Raw genomic sequence first — 25,138 nt, forward strand, 5'->3', positions numbered from 1 at the left:
CAGACTATGTGAATTCTAGAGCGGATAACTGTCCTTCCCTTAAGAAATGTGTATTTGAATGAGTGAAGAATGCCCCACCAAGACATTTTTTCACCCTTTGTTTAGCCTCTGTTCCTGAATCTCACCCCGCCTCCATCACCAGGATGAGGAAGGCTATTTCCCATTAAGGTTAGGTGTTACCTTTTCCAGAGGAATCTACATTGAAAGGATTCTCTAATGATGACACAAAAAATCTATCCCCTCTTGTAGGGGCTTACACTAATTATTTGACTGGGCTGAAAGATCATAGGCACATCTTTAACTGTCAAGTGGGCCGAACTGCCTTCCAAGATGCCAATGGTGTGAAACAATCCAAGCCAGACAGACTTGTCATCAGGAGATTTCTTAAAGAACGTGCCACTCTGACCATTAGAATATTCAGTGAAGAGACTTTCTCAGAAGGTTACTGAAGTGCTTACAGGTAGCTATTTTGAAAGTTTAAAATATCGTAATAATCACTAATATGAGCATGAGGTTTGAATAGTATACTTTTAAAGGGCAGTACACTACAGCTGCAGGAAACAGCTGAGCAGTTCCCAAAGGGTAGAGGCCCAGGAAATTCAAAGAAATCTCTCATTTCATCCCTTTTAATATAGGGGAAATCAGCCTCAAATAAGGCTACTTCTGAACTCAGCCCAGAGTTGCCCTTGGGGGTGGGTGGGGGGGCGGTGCCCGTCACCCGGCAGCCCACCTTTCACGGTGGAGCAGCCATGACTGCTTGGCTAACCCGGCCAGTCTTTCCATCACTCTTCCCCCTTCCAGCTCCTGCCACAGAAGCTGGCAAACTAAACACTCACTTTTCCAACTCTCCCCCTGCATTTAGGAATGAATGTGGCAAGAAAAAAGTGTGCTGAGGGATTTAGGCAGAGTTACTGTTTTTTCTTTGATTACTTATAAAAACAATGGCGGGGATGCATTTCCTCGTCTTTGTCATCCTGGAACATCCTGGAACATGCATTTTTCTGCCTGGGGCTTTGGAAGCAATTTTGTGACATTATTGAGTCTCTGAAGCAATGTCAGAGGCCTGCTTCCTCCTGGTTGTGGGCCTATGAAAAGGCTTTTTGTTACTTGCAGCCAAAATACACACTTGAGGACTAGTAACACCTCTCTCTGTGGTTTTTAGTCTCTTTGTAATAACATTTCAAGGGTTAGATTTCTCTCTCTGGGGAAAAAAAAATATTGAAACACTGCATGGTTCATGGGGTCCACTCTCACTCTAGAAAAATGTATCTAAAAATATCTTCACTACACAAGTTTCTTGGTGTAATTTCCTCTTGTTTGGTGTAGTTTCTTTACTTCAGTTTGACCAAAATGTTATTTTTATTTAAAATACTAATTATCCACATGAAATCAGCATACTCTTGTTTTTTCATAGAGGCTTTTTAACTTTATTTTATATTTTAGGTAGGTAATACAGTCCTCTGGTTCATAAAACAAAACAGTATAAAAAGGATTACAGTGAAAAGTCTCCTGCTCCATTATTAGAATTAATGTTACAAACTATAGTCAGATACTTCTCTTTCAAATAAAACTATTAGCCACAGGGGGATTGCAAAGCAAACAAAAGGGTCTCATGCCCACCCATTCCCGAATCCAACTTGCTTCCTTCATCCTCAACCATTTTATTAGTTTCGAATTTATTCCAAAGATTTTTAATTCAAATATAAGATGATGGGGGTGTGCACTCTTTTTTTTCTCCCTTTCCTACACAAAAGTTAGACAACACATGCTGCTCTGGACTGTGCTTTCTTTGTGGGACCACAGATTGGAGGCTCTCCATTTCCGTGAATGGCATCCACATGTTTACAGTGGCAGAGCATTCCATTGTTTGAATGTACATGAGATGTTTAACTATCCTCCCTTGTTGGATGCTTGGACTGTTGAAACAAACAAATGGTGGGACCGAACTCACACCCACATCATCCTGCACAAGGGAAAAAATTATTTGACTGGGCTGAAAGATCATAGGCACATCTTTGTCAAGTGGTCTGAACTGCCTTCCAACCTGCCTGTAGGATAAATACCCAGTAGTGGGCATGCCAAGTGAAAGGGTAAATGCAGTTGTAATTTTGATTTTTAGTGTCAAATTACTCTCCACAGGAGTAGGACTAATTTACATTCCCACTAGCAACATAGAAATGTGCCTGAAGACAAACTTAGATTTTTACCAATCCAGCTTGGTGAGAAATGGTATCTTAATAGAGTTTTAAATTGCATTTTTTTTGAGGAATTTTGAACATCTAAGTGTTAGGGACCATTTATATTTCTCTTTTTTTTTTTTATATTTCTGCTCCTATGCCTTGCTTGTTTTTTAAATGATGTATACTCTTTCATATAAAAGAGCTTTCTCTATATTAGAGATAGTTGTTTTTATTTGTAATATGACCTGAAGAGTTTTTTCCTAGTTTGTTTTCGAATATTTGGTGATTTTTTTTTTTTTTTTTTTTTTTTTTTTGCTATTAAGAATTTTTGGTTTTCACTTAATTAATCTTTCAGGGAGTCTGAAATTTGAATCATAGACCTTCCCTATTCAAATCTTATAAAGTTTTAATCATGTTCTTTAAGTAATTGCATGGTTTTCTTTTTTTACATTTAAACATTTGGTTCATTTGAAATTTATACCAGTTTACAGTGTGAGTAGAGATCCAGCTTTTTTCCCCGTTATTTACCCAATTGTATCAATAGTAGTGACTAAAAGTTCATATTTTTAATGTCCTTAAATATGAATTTTTAAAGTCTGGCTAAATGCAGTAAAGTTTTGCTATTTTCTAAGCTAAAATTCATCAAGAAAAGAGTCTAGGAAAGTACCTACTGGCTTGTTGTACACAATCCACTTGAAGATGGCAGTGAAAAATTTAAACTTGCTCTTGAGAATCTGTCTTTAAATAAATAGTAAAATTATGAAAATGGATGTAGATCATTTTGTAGGGAAAATGTTAAGTTATGTTAGGAGTATTGCTGTGGCTTTTTATAATTTTACTCTTAGGGATTTAAAGCAAAGGTTACACATTTTCATTATAAGTGAGTGACCAACCTAAAATGGATTTGATACAATCTGATTCAGTGCCATTTCCAGGCCCCACCCCTAATCTACCAAATCAAAATATCCAGAGCCAGGATCGGGGAATCTGTTTTCAGAAGTTCTCAGATGACTGTAATGCAGACCAGCCTGCAAAAGTCAGTGAACTCCTATCTAGGAAACTCTGCTTTCCAGACTGAAAAAGAAAGGGCAGATGCTAAATTTAGGACGTCAGAGCCGGAAAGAATGTGAGGGCATGATTGGTCCCCACCCACTGTCTTTATTCTAATTAAAGGATACAAGAGTGCCTCGGGTCCCTTCAGAAGTCTCAGCAATCCACAGGTGCCTTCAGAAGCTCAGTTTCAGGGTCATCACACCAACAATCAAGAATTCTTGTCTTTCCACAAATGATCTGTCTGGCTTTAGTTTGAATCACTTTCTTTTTGGTACGTCCTACCCCAGGAAGAGAGAAAGGAATAAATAGTCCTTGAGCTTTGAGGGTACGCCAAGCACTTCACATGCCTTAACCTTTTCCCTTGCTCTCCCACAAACCTTGTGAAGCGGATACCGTGGTCTCATTTATAATTAAGAAAACTGAGGCTTGTAGAGATTACACAACACTAGTCCCAGGGCCCTCAGTAAGTGCTAGATAAGTGTTCAGGACCTGTTTGGTCAAATCTTTCTATAGAGAAGAAAATGATTGATCAGCATCTCTCCGTATGACTCTTCAGATGACACCATGATCATTTGAAGATGAAGTAATCAAGCAACTTTAAGCCTTTGTATTGTAATTCACATTCTCTTAAATACTGTTTGGACCTGAAAAGCCTATTTTTTAAAAGCACGTCTCCTACCTTATCACTCTCCATCTCTTCACCTACTTGGTGTTTTCCCAGCGCCCACCTCAGTATCTGACAGTATATGCTCTAATCTACACTCATGCCGCCCGCCTCTGCAGCCAGAATGAACGTTTCTCCAGCGCAGACTCTTGGTCTGTCCCCTTCTCACTGTATCCCCAAGGCTCAGAACACAGGAAGTGTTCTGTCAGTATTTGCTGAAGGAGAAACTGCAAGTGAATTCTTCACTTGTACCAATTTGTTTTCTTTACAACTGCTCAGGTTTGAGATTTTGTTTTGTTTTCAGATCCTGGGCGCATAGCTGGACGTCTGGCTTAATAGCTGCTTTGGTAACCTGCTAACTAGAGTATCTCCTTCCCCTGCTCCTTGGGAGGATGAAGAAAGAAAGGAAGCAGAGCTTTGAAAATTACTGTAACACCTCAGCCTTCTTCTCTGGGCTCATGGGTGTCCCTCTGTTTTTACTTTTTTCTTTTCTGTATCTCTCTCCTTTCTCTCCGTTACACACAGTCTGGAACACTGCCATTCACTGAGGACTCCCAATCTGCCAGGGAGTGTAATTTGTGTTTCATAAGGCACCTCATTAAATCATTCCCCAAACTCAGTGAAATGCCTTACCCCCCTTCCTTACATAGGAAAACTGATGTTTGGAGAGACTAAGTCACCTGTCCGAGGAGCTGGAGCTGGGATCCGAATCCAGATTTGCATCCATTTAAATCCCAAGCTTTCTTCACACCATCTTCAGTGTGTAAGAGAAACCCAGTCGGCTATCACGTCTCTATGGGCTCTAATGCCACTGTTCTCCAGAGACCTGTCACTGACTGATCTGCTTCAGGAAAAAAAGGAAGGGAAACATCACATTTCTTTACTTTCCTAAATCATATTAAATATGGTTCATTCCATTACCCACTAAGGTCTGTGGGAAATGTAACCTCAGTCATTCTGTGGGATGTATCAGTTAGGAAAAGCCTTCATTTGTACATAACTGAGATTTAAAGCAACTAAAAGAAACAATGGTTACTCTATCAAGTGACAAGTCTGGAAGTAAGGAGTCCAGACGTGGAATCTCTACTGTCTTCTAATTCTCAGGACCCTTGCATTTTTCTGCTCTGCCATTTTTAGTGCACAACTTTCATTCACAAAATTATCTCATGGCCCTAGGAGACGGCTGGAGCTCCATTAGTGACACCTAAATTCCAGACAAACAGGAGGGAGAAAAGGTGAGGGGTCATCTTGTTAAGAATTTTTCTCCAACCCGTCTAATTCCTCCTCCCACTGTACCAAGTGTGGCCATGGAAACCTTTTCCGAGGCTCCCACTGACTGGCCTTGGCGCTCAGTTTCCTAATAACCACACAGCATTCTTTAGTATGAGATTCGGTTACTTCTAGGATATGTTGAAGAAAAACGCATCTCTGAGATAGAACGTGATGCAAGTCTCAGCCACCATGTTACCCACCACCAAGCCCTTATTCCCGATCTCAGGCAGTCTACCTGTTTCAGTTATCTTTTGCAGCATAACAAGTAACCCCTAAACTCAACAGCTTGAAATACCATCAGATATCTGCTCATGATTCTTCAGTTTGGGCAGCTTGGTGGGAAAGCCTCACCTTCCTTCCACATAGTGTTAACTGGGAACGTTCGTGCAGTTGCTTTCACTTGGGGGCACTAATGGAGCTAGAAAGTCCAAGATGGTCTTTTCTGTCCCTCCAGGGCCTCCTTGTAGCCTCTTATCACTCAGTGGTCTAGTCCATGCATCTTCCGTGGTGGCTGGATCCAAAGAGGGGACATTCCAAGAAGGAGGAAAGAGAAGCTGACAGTCCTGTAAGGAGCTGGGCCTGGAGCTGAAAGGCATGCCTTCCTCCATGTTCTATTGATCAAAAGAAGCCGTAAGGCCAGCCCCAAATTAAGGGAAGGAACCTCAGCCTCTTGAAGGAATGTGGCCAGTGTAATCCACCAGTCTATGGCCTCTCTCTGAAGTGAGACCACTCTTCCTTTCTTTAAACTTTCCATATACTGCATCCTCTCAGGACAAGCCCATGATAATTTCTTGATAGACCTAACCTTTCAAAACAAAGCTGTCAAAAAGCTACTAACACAATCCACCTGCCTCCTTCTATGTAAGGGAGCCAATAAAAGCAGGTTTCTTATGAAAGAGAATTGTTCTTTTCTTTCCTTTTAGAAATGAAAAAAACAGTGGGAAAGTGTCAAATTTATTATTTCATATTGCTTATCCAGTTATGGTCACATTCGTTTTTAAAAATATAATTAGCCTCTATTCTCTGTAGTTTGGTAGAGTATAGACACAAGAAAACAAGACCTAATGATGTTTATAAAGGTTTATTTTGGCAGCTTTAGCCTCATTTGTATTCAAACATAGTTATCAAACCCCTTTAAAAGAAGGCAGAAAAATTACTGTGTTGGCTCCCACATCCTTCCTCTTCTCATTACTTAAGGAAAAAAAAATATGGGGAGTCATTAGTGTAGAAAATCAGCTCAAAGTAGCTCAAGCAAAAAGAGAACTTACTGGTTCCTAAGCCTGGAAATCAGGGTGGGTCTGATCTGAAGTGTAACTGGATACAGGTGCTCAAATGTTATGATCACGGCCCTTTTTTTTTTTTTTTTTGCCACATTCTGGGCTACAATTCTCAGTCTCTTGGCTGCATTCCCTCCTGCTGCCCACGAACCTCCTCCCTGTAACTACAAAGACAGTTGCCAGCAGCCCCAACATAATTTTCTTCAAGGTTAGTCACTCCCAAGGTTAATACTCCTCCCATCCTAACGATAATCCCAGGGAAGACCTGCGTGTTCCTGTTCAGCTCACACGTCCACCTGTGGATGGATTACTTCCCCAAGGGTGGTGTGGGTACAGAAAAACAACCTGGCCCCCAGACAGAGTCACATTCTAATCTCTTTAACCTGTGAATATGTTGCTTTACCTGGCCAAAGGGCCTTTGCAGAAGTAATTAAGGTAAGGGTCTTGAGCTGGGGAGCGTATCCGGGATTGCACAGGTGGGCCCAATGATATAATCACCAGGACCCTTATAAGAGGAAGGCAGGCAGCCTGGGAGTCAGAGTGAAGATGGCGTGGTGAGGGGGGCAGGGGTCGGGGCGACGTGCTTTGAAAGTGGAGGGAGCCACGAGCCCAGGAATATGAGTGGTCTATAAAAGCTGAAATAAGCCAAGGAAACAGTCTCCTCTAGAGCCTCCAGATGAAACCAGACCAGCCGACACCTATTTTGGACTCTGGCCTCTAAAACTGTAAGAGAGTAAATTTTTTTATATATTTTTAAAAATTTTAAGCCTCCAAGTGTGTGGTAATTTGTTACAGCAGCGATAGACACTAATGCAAACGGGTTTCCTGATCTGGCTCGGTTAGTATTTTTGACCTGTGGTCCCGAAAGGGGGTGGGAGATGCCAGGAGGTGACGGGGTGGGAGTACATGGCTGCTGGTATAACCAAGACCACATCAGATCAGAGAATTTCCCCAAAAGGCAAAGTCCTCTGTTACAAGAGACAGTGGATAGAAAAGAAGGCTTAATAAATAAACTAACAAGCAAACAACAACTCCATAAACAACAGCTACCAGAATCCAGTACTACCAGGATGAAAATGCTAAGAGGTGGGCAGAAGGAAAGAACGAAGCGAGGCAAAGGCCTGGAGGACTTACAGCTGAGCCTGGGTAATCATGTCTCATGGAAGTAACAGCCAGTGTTTTCCCGCTCTAGGTCCTGAAAGTCAGAGAATTAGGAAGAATAAAGCTCACGTCTTAGGCTCAGTAATACCTAAGCTCTAATCCTCCACTGAGAGCTGACACTCTAATCTTAGTTTCCAACGGGAAAGTGAGAGAGCTGGTGCTTCAGAAACTGAACGTGAACGCTGAGAACCTGGGAGCCTCACAGGGACCCTCTGCAAGGAAAAGGTTCCTTGAGTATTAGTTTCATTATTTAAAATTTAGATTAACATAACACTAATACTTTAAAATTCTTATGAGTTATATTCTATTCTCAAATATTTAAGTTAACTGATGCTCCAGGAAGGTTTACCATTTTCAACCTGGCTTCAAATACTCTGATTACAGTGACTTATGTGGCATGTGTAGCCCAGCTATGGGATGACCAGGTCCCTATCAGGCCTCCAGCTCTAAGACAGTCACCATAGCTCTGCTGTCCCCATTGTCTGCCACCTGAGACCTGAGCTAGAAGGATGGCGTTGTCAGCAATAGTGAGAACTGAACTGTGGTGATGAAGAGGTTGCAGCCAAGTCCCCTTCAGAAAACACTTCACAGCTACACAAAGGAAGAGCTGAAGTGTTTTGTTTTGTTTTCCAGCTGAAGCATAGTTGACTTACAACATTGTGTTAGTTTCAGGTGCACAGCAAAGTGAATCAGTTTCATATACATATATATATTTATATACATACACACACACACACAGACACACATATAAATTCTTTCAGGTTCTTTTTCATTATAGTTTATTAAATGATATTAAGTATAATTCTCTGTGCTATATAGTATGTTCTTGTTGTTTATCTTTTTTATATATCGTGTGTATCTGCTAATCCCAAACTCCTAATTTACCACTCTTCCCTTCCCCTTTGGTAACCATAACTTTATTTTCTATGTGAGTTTATTTATGTTTTGAAAATAAGTCATTTGTGTCTTTTTTAGATTCCACATATAAATGATTATATATGATAGTTCTCTTTTTCTGACTTAGTAGTATGATCATCTCTAGGTCTATCCACGTTGCTACAAGTGGCACCATTTCATTGTATGGCTGAGTAATATTCCTCTGTGTGTGTGTGTGTGTGTATGTATATATATAACACAACTTCTTTATTCAGTCATCTGTGATGGACATTTAAGTTGCTTCCATGTCTCAACTATTGTAAATAGTGCTGTTATGAACATTGGGATGCATGTATCTTTGCGAATTAGAATTTTCTCCAGATATACAGCCAGGAGTGGGATTGCTGGATCATATGGTGATTCTGTTTTCAGTTTTTCAAGGAAACTCCATACTGTTCTTCATAGTGGCTGCACCAATTTACATTCCTACCAACAGTGTAGGAAGGTTCCCGTTTCTTCACACCCTCTCTAGCATTTACCGGTTTATGGACTTCTTAATGATCATTCTGAGTGGTGTGAGGTGATACCTTTTTGTAGTTTTGACTTGCATTTCTCTGATAATTATCGATGTTGAGCATCTTTTCATGTGCCTGTTGGTTATCTGTGTGTCTTCTTTGGAGAATGCCATTTTTTTTAAGTTGGGTTGTTTGTTTTTAATATTGAGCTATACGAACTGTTGGTATATTTTGGAAATTAAGCCCTTGCTGTTTGTATCATTTGCAAATATTTTCTCCCAGTTCTTATGTTGTCTTTTTGTTTATAGTTTCCTTTGCTGTGCAAAAGCTTATTCAGTTTGATTAGGTCCCATTTGTTTATTTTTGCTTTTATTTCTTTTACTTTAGGAGACTGACCTAAGAAAGTATTGCTACAATTGATGTCAGAATGTTTTGCCTATGTTCTCTTCTATGAGGTTTATTGTATCTTGTCTTATGTTTAAGTCTTTAAGCCACTTTGAGTTTATTTTTGTGTTTGGTGTGAGAGAGTATTATAACTTCACTGATTTACATGCAGCTGTCCAGCTTTCCCAGCACCACTTGCTGAAGAGACTGTCTTTTCTCCACTGTATATTCTTGACTTCTTTTTCAAAGATTAATGGACAGTAGGTGTATGAGTTTATTTCTGGGCTCTTTATTCTGTTCCACTGGTGTGTTTTTATGCCGATATGACACTGTTTAGATTACTATAGTTTTACAGAATTGTTGAAGTCTGGGAGGGTTATGCCTCCAGATTTATTGTTTTTCCTGAAGTTTGCTTTGGCAATTCTGGGTCTTTTGTGGTTCCGTATAAATTTTAGGATTATTTGTTTTAATTCTGTGAAAAATTTCATAGATAATTTAATAGGGATCACATTTAAACCTGCAGATTACTTTGGATAGAGTGGCCATTTTAACAATACTAATTCTTCCAATCCAAGAGCATGAGCTATCTTTCCATTTCTTTGAATCATCTTCAATTTTATCAGTGTTTTATAGTTCTCAGCATATGTCTTTCACCTCCTTGGTCAGGTTTATTCCTAAATTTTTTGGGGGGGGTGCAATTTTAAGGGGATTTTTTTTTAATGTTCCCATTCTGATATTTCATTGTTAGTGTAAAGAAATGCGACAGATTTCTGTATGTTAAGCTTGAAACCTGCTACCTTGCTGAATCTGTTTATCAGTTCCAGCAGTTTTTGTGTGGTGTCTTTAGGGTTTTCTGTATATAGAATTGTGTCATCTGCATAAAATGATGGATTTAACTCTTCCCTTCCAGTTTGGATCCCTTTTATTTCTTTTTCTTTTCTGATTGCTGTGATTAGACCTTCCAATACTACGTTGAATAGAAGCGGTGAGAGTGGGCATCCTTGTCTTGTTCCATATTTTAGCGGGAAGCTTTCCTTTTCACTGTTGAGTACTGTGTTGGCTGTGGGTTTGTCATAAATAGCTTTTATGTTAAGATATGTTCCCTTTATACCCACTGGTAAAAGTTCTTATCATGGATGTTGAATTTTATCAAATGATTTTTCTGCACCTATTTGGATGATCATGTAGTTTTTGTTCTTTTGTTGATGTGTTGTATCATATTGATTTATGTTGAACCATCCTTGTGATCCTGGGGTGAATCTGACTTGATTGCAGCATATGATCTTTTCTATATGTTGTTGGATTTGCTTTGCACTCAGTTTGCTAATATTTTGTTAAAAATTTTTACATCTATATTCATCAAAGATACTGACTTGTAATATTCTTTTTTGGGAGTGTCTTTGTCTGGTTTTGGTACCAGGGTGGTGGTGGTTTCATAGAATGAGTTTGGAAGTGTTCCCTCCTCTTCTGGAAGAGTTTGAGAAGAATCAGTATAAGTTCCTTGTAAGTTCAGTGAAGCCATCTAGTACTGGACATTTGTTTGCAGGGAGTTTTTTTTTTTTAATTATTACAGATTTTTAAAAAATTATTACAGATTCTATTTCACTTCTAGTGATTGGTCTGGTCATATATTTCTTTTTGATTCAGTTTTGGTGGGCTGTATGTTTCCAGAAACTTGTCCGTTTCTTCTAGGTTGTCCAGTTTGTTGCATATAATTGTTCATAGTGTTCTCTTAGGGTTTTTTATGTTTCTGTGGTATTGGGTGTTATTTCTCCTTTCGTTTCTTATTTTGTTTGAATCTTTTTTCTTGGTGAGCCCAGCCAGAGGTGTGTATCCATTCAACTAGTCTGTGTTTTTAGGTTGGCGCATTTAGTCTGTTGACATTTAAGGTAACTATCTATCTATCTATATCTGTATCTATATATAAATATAGATACTCTTATTGCCATTGTGTTAATTGTTTTGGACTTGTTTTTGTAGGTCTTTTCCCCCCATTTTAAAAAATATACTTTTACTGAAGTATAGTAAGTTTACAATGTGTCAATTTCTGATATATGCCCCAATACTTTGGTCATATAGGAACATACATATATTCGTTTTCATATTCTTTTTAACAATAAGTTGCTACAAGATATTGAATATAGTTCCCTTTGCTATACAGTACAATCTTGTTGTTTATCTATTTTATATATTGTAGTTAGTATCTGTAAATCTCAAATTTTCAGTTTATCCCTTCCCACCCTCTTCCCCTGTTAACCAAAAGTTTGTTTTCTATGTCTGTGAGTCTGTTTCTGTTTGTAAATAAGTTTGTCTCTCTCTGTTTTTTTTTTAGATTCTACACATAAGTGATATCATATGGTATTCTTTCTCTTTCTGGCTTACTTCACTTAGAATGACATTCTCCAGGTCCACCCATGGTGCTGCAAATGGCATAATTTTATTATTCTTTATGGTTGAGTAGTAGTCCATTGTATAAATATACCACTTCTTTATCCAGTCATGTCAATGGACATTTAGATTGTTTCCATGTCTTGGCTGTTGTAAATAGTGCTGCTGTGAACATTGGGGTGCACGTATCTTTTTTAATTAGAGTTCCCTCCAGATATATACCCAGAAGTGGGACTGCTGGATCATATGGTAGGTCTATTTTTAGTTTTTTGAGGAATTTCCAGTTTTCCATAATGGCTGTACCAAACTTCATTTCTACCAGCATTGTAGGAGGGTTTTGTTTTCTCCACAGGCTCTCCAGCATTTGTCATTTGTGGACATCTGAATGATGGCCATTCTGACTGGTGCTAGGTGATACCTCATTGTAGTGTTGATTTGCATTTCTCTGATACTTAGTGATCTTGAGCATTTTTTCATGTGCCTATCGGCCATTTGTATGTCTTCACTGGAGAACTGCTTGTTTAAGTCTCCTGCCCATTTTTGGATTGGGTTTCTTTTTTTTGTTGTTGTTATTAAGTTGTATGAGCTGTTTATATATTCTGGAAATTAAGCCCTTGTCATTCTCGTCTTTTGTAAATATTTTCTCCTATTCCATAGGTTGTCTTTTTGTTTTGCTTATGGTTTGCTTTGCTGTGCAAAAGATTGTAAGTTTAATTAGGCCTCATTTGTTTACTGTTGCTTTTATTTCTATTGCTTGGGTAGATTGCCCGAGGAGAATATTGCTGAGATTTATGTCAGATAATGTTTTGCCTATGTTTTCTTCTAAGAGGTTTTTAGTGTCTTGTCTTATATTTAAGTCTTTATCCATTTTGAATTTATTTTTGTGTATGGTGTGAGGGGGTGTCCTAGCTTCACTGATTTACATGCAGCTGTCTAGTTTTCCCAACACCATTTGCTGAAGAGACTGTCTTTAATCCATTATATGTTCTTGCCTCCTTTGTTAAAGATTAATTGACCAAAAGTTTGTGGATTTATTTCTGGGCTCTCTATTCTGTTCCATTGATCCATATGTCTGTTTTTATACCAATACTAGGCTGTTTTGATTACTTTAGCTCTGTAATATTGTCTGATGTCTGGGAGGGTATTCCTCCAGCTTCACTCTTTTCCTTCAGTAATGCTTTGGCAATTCTGGGTCTTTTGTGAGTCCATGTAAATTTTAGGATTATTTGTTCTAATTCTGTGGAAAATGTCCTGGGTAATTTGATATGGATCCCATTAAATCTATAGATTGCTTTGGGTAGTGTGGCCCCCATTTTTTTTAATTGAAGTATAGTCAGTTTACAATGTGTCAATTTCTTGTGTACAGCATAATAGTTCAGTCATATATATACATACATATATTCATTTTCATATTCTTTTTCATAGTGGGTTACAAGATATTGAATATAGCTCCCTGTGCTATATAGTATAAACTTGCTGTTTATTTTATATATTTTAGTAAGTATCTGCAAATCTCAAACTCCCAATTTATCCTTTCCCACTCCCTCCTCCCCCTGGAACCATGTTTGTTTTCTACGTCTATGAATTTGTTTCTGTTTTGTAAATAAGTTCATTTGTCTTTTTTTAGATTCCACGTATAAGTGCAATCATATGGTATTTTTCTTTCTCTTTCTGGCTTACTTAGAAAGACAATCTGTAGGCCCATCCATGTTGCTGCAAATGGCATTATTTTATTCTTTTTTATGGCTAAGTAGCAGTCCATTGTAAAAATGTATCACTTCTTTATCCAGTCACCTACGATGGTTGTTTCCATGTCTTGGCTATTGTAAATAGTGCTGCTATGAACACTGGGGTGCATGTATCTTTTCAAACTAAAGTTCCCTCTGGATATATGCCCAGGAGTGGGATTGGTGGATCATATATGGTAAGCCTATTTTTAGTTTCCTAAGGAATTGCTATACTGTTTTCCATAATGGCTGCACCAAACTACATTCCTACCAACAGTGTAGGAGGGTTCTTTCTCCATTCTTCTCTTGTTATATGATAACTATTTTTAGTGTTATGTTTGGATTCCTTTTTCTTTTTTGTGTGCATATCTACTATAGATTTTGGTTTGTGATTACCATGAGGTTTTTATATAGCAGTTTATAATGTGATTGTTTTAAGTTGCTGGTCTCTTAATTTCAAATGCATTTTGAAAACCCTGAATTTATATTCTCTTCTCCTCATGATGACTGTTTTTGATATCCTATTTTACATTTAATTGTTTTGTGTATCCCTTAATTGCGTATTGTGGATAAAGATGATTTTGTTACTTTGGTCTTTTAACCTCCCTACTAGCTTTGTGTGTGGATGATTTCCTACCTTTACGGTGTTTGCCTTTACTGGTGAGCTTTTTCCATTTTGTAATTTGCTTATTTCTAGTTGTGTTCTTTTCTTTTTTGCCTAGAGAAGTTCCTTTCACATTTATTGTAAGGCTCAATCAGTGGTGCTGAATTCTTTTAGCCTTTGCTTGTCTGGAAAGCTTTTGATTTCTCCATCAAATCTGAATGAGAGCCTTGCTGGGTAGAGCATTGTTGGTTTTAGGTTTTTTCCTTTCATCACTTTAAATATATTGTGCTACTCCCTTCTGGCCTGTAGAGTTTCTGCTGATAAATCAGCTGATAGCCTTAAGAGTTTTCTTATATGCTATTTGTTGCTTTTCTCCTGCTGCTTTTAATATTTTCTCTTTATCTTTTAATTTTTGTCATTTTGATTATAATGTGTCTTGGTGTGTTCATTTTAGGATTAATCCTGTAGGGGACTCTGTGCTTCCTGGACTTGGGTGACGGTTTCCTTTCCAGGGTTAGGGAAGTTTTGAGCTATTATCTCTTCAAATAAGTCCTCAGGCCCTTTCTTGCTCTCTTCTCCTTCTGGGGCCCGTATAATGTGGATATTAGTGTGCCTGATGTCCCAGAGATCTCTTAAACTGTCCTCCTTTCTTTTTATTTTTTCTGTTCAGCAGCACTACTGTCCTCCAGCTCACTGATCCATTCTTCTGCATCATTTAGTCTACTATTGATTCCTTCTTGTGTATCCTCTATTTCAGTTATTGTATTCTTCATCTGTTTGCTTGTTCCCTTTATTTTCTAACTTTTTGTTAAAAACTTCTAACTTTTAGCTCTGTGCATCCGTTCTCCTCCCAACTTCTTTGGTCATCTGAACTGTCATTACTCCGAACGCTGCCTCAGGTAGGCTACCTACCTGAGAAAGTGCTCAGTCTACCTCCACTTCACTTAGTTCATCTTTTGGGGCTTTTTCTTGTTCCTTCATCTGGAACACATTTCTCTGCCACCTTATTTTGTCTAAGTTGCTATTTGTATTTTTATGTATGTGGTACATTAGTTATGTCTCTCAACCTTGGAGAAGTGGCTTTTTTAAGAGGCATCCTACGCACCCCTGCAGTGCAACTCCCCTCACCACCCAAGCTGTATACTAGAGGGGCTCCCCCTAAGAGGGCTGCACGGGTTCTTCTGTTGTGGTGGGCTGACTATGTGGGTGGTCTGACAGACTTGGTTGGCCCCTAGTCTGGTTGGTTGCCAGGCCCTGCCTTGTGCAGATGCTGCTGGCTGGCCCGGTCAGGAGGTGGCTGACTGCAGAACCCTAGGGGGCCCCAGCATTAGTGCTGGCTCACTGGCGGGCAGAGTCAGGGTCCCAAAGACTCTGGGGCTGTTGCCTACCGATGGCAGGTGAAGTCAGATCCTGGGGTCAGTGCTGGACTACTGGAAGGCAGAGCTGGTTCCTGGGGTCTGGCTGCAGGGCCTAGGGATCCCAGAGCTTGTTTCAGATCATTATTGAGGGTGGGCAGGAGGTGCTGGTCCTGACACAGTTAGGTATGGGCTCCGGGTTATCCTGAAGTTTACATTGGCCTGCTGGTGGGCAGGGCCAGGGCCCAGCTGGTCCCAGGGTAGGGTCTGGCCTGCTGTTGCTGGACTCAGTTCTCAGGCTGAAGGACTGTAGTTTTCTTGCTTCTGGTGTGTGCCCCCTGGTGGGTGAAGCTGGTCTAGAGACTTGTGCAGGTTTCCTGGCAGGAAGGGCTGGTGCCTGCCCCCTGGTGGGTGCAGCTGGGTCTTGGCTCCTTGGTGGGCAGGGCTGTGTCTAGGGACATGTCTAGAGGTGGCTGAGGGCTCAGGAATTCTTTAGTCTGTAAAGGCTGTGCTCTTGCCCAGTGAGTTGTTTGGCCGAGGTGTTCTCACACTGCTGTCTGTAGGTGTTCAGTGGGGCCAGGACTTGGCACTAATGAGCAAAGATGGCAGCCACCAACAGCTGTCTTCATGTGGTTCAAGTTCCCAAATATGTCTGTCGCCAGTGTCTATGGCCCCAGGGTGAGCTGCAGTCACACCCTGCCTCTCCAGGAGACCCTCCAAGACCAGCAGGTAGGTCTGGCCCAGCCTCCTATCAAATTACTGCTTTTGCCCTGGGTCTCAGTGCTTGTGAGATGTTGTGTGGCCCTTCAGGAATGAAGTCTCCATTTCCCTGAGTCCTGTGAGGCTCCTGCAGTTAAGCCCCACTGGCCTTCAAAGCCAAGTGCTTTGGGGGCTCATCTTCCTGCTTCCAGACCCCTGGGCTGGGGAGCCCGATGAGGGGCTCATAACTCACTCCTGTGGGAGAACCTCTGCAGCATAATCATTCTCCAGTGTGTGGGTCGCCCACTGGGGTGTGTGGGATTTGATTATATCATGGGGCCGCCCCGCCTACCCATCTTGTTGTGGTTCCTTCTTTATGCCTTTAGTTGTAGAACTTTTCTGGTATGTTCCAGTCTTTTTTACTGATGATTGTTCTGCAGATATGATTTTGGTGTCCTAGTGAGAGGAGACGAGCTCAAGGTCTTTCTACTCTGCCGTCTTGGCTGCTCTCCAAACAGGGCAGGACTTTATAATTTCCTTGGCTAAGAAAATGCAGTATAAGTGAAACTATAGGACATCTGAGGCTATGTTAGCAGAGGAAATACAGCTTCCACCTTCCCTCTTGGAATTTTGACCTTGGTGCCCAGCTGCCATAGCGTGAGGAAGCTCACGCCAAATGGAAAGGTGATATATAAGTGTCCTGGCCAACAGCCTCCAGTAAGATTCCTGCCAAAGCCACCACCACTTGCCAGCCATGTAAGTGAGGTAGGCTTTGAGCTGACCCTAGTTAAAGCCATTGTTAAGAAAGGCTTTGAAATAACTTGTTTCAGATACTGTCTGATTGCAACAGCAGAGAGACTAAGCAATAACAGCCTTAGTTCAGGCAGCTAAAAGAACCAAGAGAAGTAAGTAATTAAGTTATTGTTTTACACCACTAAGTCTATGCAGCAATAGATAATCAAAACAACGGTAGCATCTGTAGGACTGAATCCCTGGAAAGGGAAAAGGATGGAATATGTAGCTCAGAGAGCACAATCTTCATTTAAAACTCAGGGGTGTCATTTACTAAGTTGGATTTCTGGTTTCTCCTGAAAAAACAAAATTGGAAGAGCCCACAACCTTAGGCCCACCTTCTCGCGTGGCCACAGTCAGCTGGTGCTGAGTTTGTTTCGTCATTTCATTTAGACAAGACCTGGTCCTGGTCCTCACCACTTCCTGTCCTCACCACCAGCCGGGTTCATGGCCAGCTTTTCTTGTCCATGTTTCCTGCCTAGGCCTGGAAGTATTTTACTTTACATCCCCAGTTCTAGGTTTAATCTTTTGGGCCATTTTTTAATATTTTAACATTGACTGTTCCAAATTTCTAAAATTTTCAGGATACTAGTCTTTTTTTAAATAATTGTATTTTTTTTATAATTATGTACTCAGTTTCTTTTTGCTTTTTTCTTCCAATTTTATTGAGATATAATTGACATCCAGCACTTTATAAGTTTAATGTGTACAGCACAATGACTTCACTTATTATGTACTCTTATTTTTGCTTTTTTCTTCCGTTTTTATTGATATAATCGACATACAGCACTTTGTAAGTTTGGTGTGTACAGCGTAATGGTTTCACTTACATACATCATGAAGTGATCACCACAATAAGTTTAGTGAACATCCATCATTTCATAAAATACAAAATAAACAAAAAAAAATTTTTTTCAAGAGAATAGTCTTAACAGTCAAATCCAGAAATTGGGCCTTATCTGCCTAAGTCCCAAATCAAAAAATTATGGAGCCGAAGTGGACCTACTTTTCTGATCAGTCATAGGATTCTGAAGGCTGCCACACAGCCACGGGGATCAGAAAGAGCCCCAAGATTGCCTGACTGACTCTCAAGGAAGAATCAGACTCACAGCATGCATCTTCCCCAGAGTCCCAGGAAAATCGGGCAAAGAGGGAAGGAAAGGAGGTTAAACCAGGTTATTGTAGAGCACGCGCTCTCCTTGTCGGACACAGACTGCTTCCCGCAGTGTTGGAAAATGAGGAGAGGGGCTCCCAAAGTGTCTGGATTGTGTCAAGAATGGGTGGGGCTGGCCTCCTTGCCAGGACATGGACAGCTAGGTAACTGAGCCCAAGTACCTGCAGAGAGAGAGTGTGTGTGTGTGTGTGTGTGTGTGTGTGTGTGTGTGTGTGTGTGTGTGTCTCCGTCTCCCCGTCCACATCTACTTCATGGGCACTGAATTTTCACAGTGAATCATGGTTTTGTTTTCTGGGTTCAGCAGCCTGTGGGCTGGCAGAGATTAAGGTCTGGGATTTTGCAACAGCTGTTTATGTTACCTGGGAAGGCAAGTGAACATGCACTAGGATCTTTTTCTTTCTTTTTTTTTCACTGGGATCATTTTCATCAGCTCATGAGCTCAGGCTTTGCCTGCCAAAAGGCCATGATTTCTCTGTTAGAAAAATAACACCTCTATCTGGAATCAGTGCAAAGTCTTAAATGTCAGAGTCTAAATTCTGATCTGATGCCACAGAGTCTTAAATTGCTCACATAGTCTCTAATTCCAATTGAAGGTGATGTAACTCCTAAAAGGAACAGCTACACCGTCTTTTCAGACACTACCATAACGTGGAGAGAATCATCAGCAAATAGAGTGGAGATGCAGTCTCATTCTGCCTCTTTAACTTATCTTAAAATAACTTTCTTATGGTTTCAGGAAATAGCTGCCCTATTCTCCATTCATGAATGTAACATACAAACTTCTCTACCAGGCAACTGCTACAGGCTCCTTTAGATCACCCCCCTCCGCCCAGGTCTTTCCAGACCTCATTTTTAGCACATCATCTATGAAAGTCACCCTAATCCCTTGATCTTGCATTTGCGTCTCCCTGGACCCTTTCCAGCCTCTCTGTGGAGAGAGGCACAGTGTCCTTTGGACCGTGACCATGGGAGAAATTCTGATTATGTGATGACCACAGGCACTGTCTGTTCCCTCAAACAGCACACAGCAGTGACAGAGGGATGTCACGGGGGAATGCCGGGTCTCCTCTTGCTGTGGGAACCTGTAGTCACATGTTTGGGATAATGAAACCAGCTAGTTTGGTCAGCAGATGTATCATAAAAACTTATCAAGCATACTTAGCTAGCAAGCCAAAGACATGGGCCATAATTAAGTCTTGGAAGACAGTTAAAATCTGAAAAGTTCTAACACGTCTATCAGTGCCACTAATTGGGAACTCTTCAAAGCTCCCTCATCTAAATGCCTGGAAAATAAGATGCTCATTTTGAAGGCTGCCTGGTACAACATAGGGAGCTTTTAAGGCAAAAAGCATTTAGACATTATGTAATATTGGAGGAGAGGAGAGTGGAAATTTTTGTTTAGGCCATTATCTAGTAACATTATCTGCCTCCTATTTCCAGATCCAGTAGTATTGGCAGAAAATTATAGATAAAATTTATTCCTGTAAATTTGTGTGATTGTCACTTCAACATGCAATGATTTACTTTTAATACTAATTCTTAGTCTCATCAAATCTGGGCCTCTTATTGCAAAGCACTGACTCCTACCCTAATAATTCTTCTATTGTAACATTTTTCCCCTCTGCTTCTGTGGAGTTCTTAAGGCTTCTGGTCTTCAGTCCTGTAAGATGCAAATAATATAGAGAGTATATTTTTTTGTTAGCATCAGTGGTATCATGGAGAAAAAACCCCACAAACTTAGGAAGGATTCATTGTCAGTAGAAGCTAAAAAGGGAACTCGGGAGAGGCCTCAGAAAGGCAGAATGAGAGAGCAAGGAAAGAAAAGTGTGTGTGTGTGTGTCTGTCTGTCTCTATGCCTTCAGATTTGGAGGAAGGGGCAGGAGGCAATTCTAGAAAGAAACTGAAGAACCCTTCCTCCTCCTTTTTCCCCCTTCACCTATTCCACAGTTTTGCCACAAGTGAGCCCTGCCTCTGTGGTCTCTAGCAACTTGCCCACTGTACCACCTTACGCCATCTTATTCAATTTATAAATGAAGAAGGTGGCCCAAGACAGGTAGCTGTTCTGTGCACACATCAAGGAGGAGATATTGAGAAGAGTAAACAAGAGAACTAACTCTAGCTCAGCATGACATAGGGACAAAGAATAATGGATTGGTTCTAAGAAATGCTGCACCCCCCAGATCAGGCCCCAAGTTGCCTTTTGCCAGCAGACACTTGGGGGCCATTACTCCCAGGGAGGGAATTACTGCATTCAATCCTATGAGAAGCCAAGCATGCCTGCCTGATGAAACAGCACGCCAGCCTGCTAGCAGATGAGGATACTGTTCTGGGACAAAGGGGAACATACATAAGCTATTCTGGGAAGGACAGACAGTCATGATTACCCCACAGCTTGGCCCAGAGAGTTTCATCAGTGTGGGGGCAATGCAGAAGAAAAGCATGTTATTAACATAATTTTCCTTTTTATTTAATACAAGTGGTAATTCTTTTCTAATTACCATGAGTTGACTCAACAAACAGCAGCAGCAGAAGTATTTGCTTTTGATTATCTGCATTGTTGTTTGCCTTGGGAACGGAGGTGAGTGGGGGTGAATATTGAAAAGAAGGAACCAGAAGTCATAAACAAGACCATATTCTTGGCTCCCACTTAGGAAGCAGAATGTTTGGAGCAATGTCACAGACATCTGCTAAACATCCATGCTCCTTGGTCTACCACAAACAGGTTCTTTCCAAATCATAAATACCTACATGTTTTTCCAAAAGAGGAGAATCAATACCATTGTTTATTCACACTATTTTTTCTTAAAAATGTTAAGTTTCACCGGATATGCAGTATGATGAAGAATCGTTTTCAACTCTTGCCTATTTTTTTCTTAAAAAAAAAAGTTGAGGTTCTTGATGTGAGATTCTTGTGAACTTTATTTTTGAGGCAATTTCTGTAAATAAGCTAAAACAGTATGTTTTGTGGATAACTTTCATTTCAGCTAAAACAGTTCATCCATTTCAGTTGACAATGGCAAGAAAATACCCACCAATTTCATCTTGATTGATTATTTCCATAAACTATAAAAAAGGAAGAGTGCCTCAAAGATACTTAATGTCCCAGGACATGGTTAAGCAAAAGGCCAAAATGTGTAAAAAGAATGCCATGTTGTGAGTTGTGCCACTAGAATGACAATAAAACATCACCCTAGAAAGTGATGCTATGGCATCCAAACAGGGGCCCCCATGTTCTAATACGAGCCATTGAGATCCTGGCCCTCACTGAGAGGACCACATCCTTTGCCTCCATGGATCCAGATGCTATTTCATCCTTGGACCCCAAAGGGAATGACCTTGTTCAGTCTGTGACCTAGAACCAGATTTCTGCAAAAGCAAACCACTTGGAGAGACTTAGCAAGGATTCTAATCTATTTTGGGCAATGTCACTGGGTGTGACACTGAGTGATTTAGGGAGCCAAGGAGAACTGATTTCAAGATGACTAACGAAAGGCCCAGGGGCTTTAGGTATCTGAATTCAGAAGACAGCTGCTTTGTGTGGTAGCCTGAAACAGAGTGGACTTCTTGACACGGACTACCCCAAATCCTGGAAGCAAGAACTAGGGAATACCAGTTAAAGGACATGAATTATTTTGAGCCAAGTGGTGGAAGAGGTGAACTCAGTAGGCATTTGTTATTTTAAAATGCTGATCCACAGCTAAAACAAGGGTTTAGATAAATTCATCTTTTGCAGATCCATAATGTATCAGTAGGAAAAGCAGGTGGTATTTAGGGCACATTTTGTGGCTGATGTCTACAAGGTTAATGATGTCCTTTCACAAAAGAGAGACTTAGATCTTCGAGCTGCAAAAGACCTGAAAGGTCATGTAATTCAGTCTCTTAAATTTACAGGGGGAGAAAATAAGGTCAAGAAAGGCTAAGTGACTCAGATAAGATCACACAGCCAGCTAAGGACTCTCAACTGGGTGCCAAACCTGGGGTACACGGTTTTATCCAGATGCTACTAAAAATCTATCTCTACCTATAGATATATACACACTTACGTGTTCACATATAATCATTAGAGATTCAAAATGTGCATTACCATATAAAAAATTCTGAGTAATCTTCCAGGAAAGAAATCAGCTTTACTAAACTCAGCTCTTCTAAACGCCCGTAACCATGAAGCCCTTTTTGCCCTGCAACAATTATTCAGAGCCCATGAAACTGAATCATGAAAGTTCTGCATGAAAACCCCATTTGTGTCCATAATTATTCTATTTGGTATGCTGGTTCATTTTTTAACCTACTTAATTCAAACTAGAAATATGGGCAACACATAAAAATAGGTTCTTAAACCCCACACAGTTTCTTACTCAACCAGGTCACTAAAATACCAGTGAAATTCCAGGGTGACATCTACACAGTTCTGTGTGGCCAGAACCAATGGTGGCCTCTGTATTTTTATACCTTTGCCCACTAATACAGCATTGGCCCACTTTTTTGAAAGGCAGATAGCCATAGCATGACACTTATACCAACTGATTTGAAGGGAACTGTTTTCAGAATTTACTTTTAGACATTTCGGGGCATAAAACAAAGTGAGTATCCCACACAACAGAGCAACGTATGCAGACCTTTACTGCATGTTAACAGGACATCTAGCTTGAGCCATATCCTTGTCTCTAAGTCAAACAAAAAGGGAGATGCAGCTTAATGTCTTACAGAGTTAGGAAAGCTTCATTCTGTTTTAAGAGCTACTCAGCAGTTCCTGTGGCCTTGTCATTCACCTTTGTGGAATGGGTTAGGCTGTTAGATGATGTGGAAATTCTTATATTCTTGAGTGTTTGTAGAATCTTCTGGCTGAAGAAAAACAGACCTTGAGAGGCAGCATGGACTTCTCCCAAATGTGGCAGAACCTTCTGTTAGATGCACTGACACTATTCGTTTCATCCCTCATGGCAGAATAATTTCTAATAGAGTCATGCATACACCAGCCAGTATGAGTAAGTCATCTGAGTTCCCTTGAGATGAGCATATTCTCTCTCTCTCTCTCTCTCTCTCTCTCTCTCTCTCTCTCTCTCTCTCTCTCTCTCTCACACACACACACACACACACACACACACACACACACACACACACACACACACACACACACCATCCTCACAAATAAATGCCTGGAAGGTATCTGACATCCCCTTGGGCTTAAAATGTACCCAGCACCATTATCTGACGTAGTGGTGTTAGGAGACTTAAATGCCAGTCTACTCAAGATTCTGCCCAATCTTCATCTGTAAACCATCTATATTCGTGTTGATTCCCTGTGAACCACTTCTCCTGAGAGAGTTGCTAAATTAAATAGAAAAGTACCTGGATAAACTCGTGATTATCGTAGTCTAATACTGCTAAATTGCAAACCATGGGATAATTTAAGAGGAAGTTACATTTACATCTCCAATCAAATAATCAATGTTACGACTCATTTGTAACCAGCAATTCTTTTGACTTTGCTCATCTTCACCCTTGAAAGGATATTTTTCGACTGAGGTGGAACAGATTATTGGTTGTAATCTTGTCCTTAATATGCTTTTGTGTATATTTCCATATACATAATTGGCTCTGTGAGAATTGGAGGATAATAAGATTGTTAATAAGGGCTAGTATCTCTCCCGTTCCCTAGGAAATGTTCTGAATTTCAAAGAGTTTACAGAACTTGAAGTAATTGTCTTTGTGGAGTGGTTTCTCTCTACGTGCCTCATAGAATAGTTGAAATCAACCTTGACTATTTTGTAGGTCTAGTAAATTGAGGAACTGGCTGCCTTGTATTTTAGTTCTTCTAGGACTGCTTGCAAGCCAAAAAGTCTAAACAAAACAGCAAGATGGTGTGTGATACTAAGGTCAGGTCGAGTCCTTCTACAATAACTCATGCTTTTTGGTACTTATGGATTAGACTAATCTCACTAGAACCAGAGTTTAGCAACCTGGGTAAATAATGAATACAAGTCTGGTGATATTTTCAGTCAGTTTTTCTCTAGAAGAGGCAGTTATAGAAGTACTAATTTCTATTGAGACTGGAGGATATAGTTCATTTAATGTAATAATTTTAAGATGACATCTCTATATTTTTTAATTCTCAGTATTCTTCCTGTTGGTATTTAGTATCCATGTAAAAATTACACGTGCATCATAAAACAATCTTTCCAAGTCAGAGCTATTCTTTTACCCTATTACTAAGGCAGCTAAAATCTACCATTTTTAACTAACGCTTTCCTTCATTTTCCTCTCTTCTACAATCTCTTAATGTTGGAACATGCCGGGGCTCAGTCCTTGGGACTCTATGTACACTCACTGCTTTGGTGGTTTCATCCATGCAGTAAATGCTATCTATACACTGAGAGCTCCAAAATTTGTATCTCCAGCTTAGACGTCCCTCCAAAATCCCAAACTCTTATACCCAAATTCCTAGTCAACATCTCCACTTGTATTTCTTTATTATTATTATAGTTGACTTACAATACTTTCTTTCAGGTGTACAGCATAGTGATTTGGGATTTTTTTGCAGATTATATTCTATTACAGGTTATTAGAAGATATTGGGTATATTTCCCTGTGCTATACAGTAAATACTTGTTGTTTGTCCATTTTATGTATAGTTGTTTATACCTGTTAATCCCATACCCCTAATTTGTCCCTCCCCTCACTCCCTTTTGGAGTGTTTCTATGTCTGTGAGTTTTTCTGTTTTGTATATACATTCCATATATAGGTGACATCATATAGTATTTGTTTTTCTCTGTCTGACTTATTTCACTAAGCAGAATGTTCTTTAGGTCCATCCACGTTGCTGCATGTGGCAATATTTCATTCTTTTTATGGCTGAGTAATATTCCATTGTGCTTATATGTATAAGGAATATTGTGTATGTATATGTGTGTGTGTGTGTATCTAACACATCTTCCTAAGCCAATTGTCTATTGATGGGCACTTGGGTTGCTTTCATGTCTTGGCTGTTGTAAATAATGCTGCTATGAATATTGGGG

This window comes from Camelus dromedarius, chromosome 2 (assembly GCF_036321535.1).
Source record: "Camelus dromedarius isolate mCamDro1 chromosome 2, mCamDro1.pat, whole genome shotgun sequence".
In the NCBI taxonomy this organism is placed as follows: Eukaryota; Metazoa; Chordata; class Mammalia; order Artiodactyla; family Camelidae; genus Camelus; species Camelus dromedarius.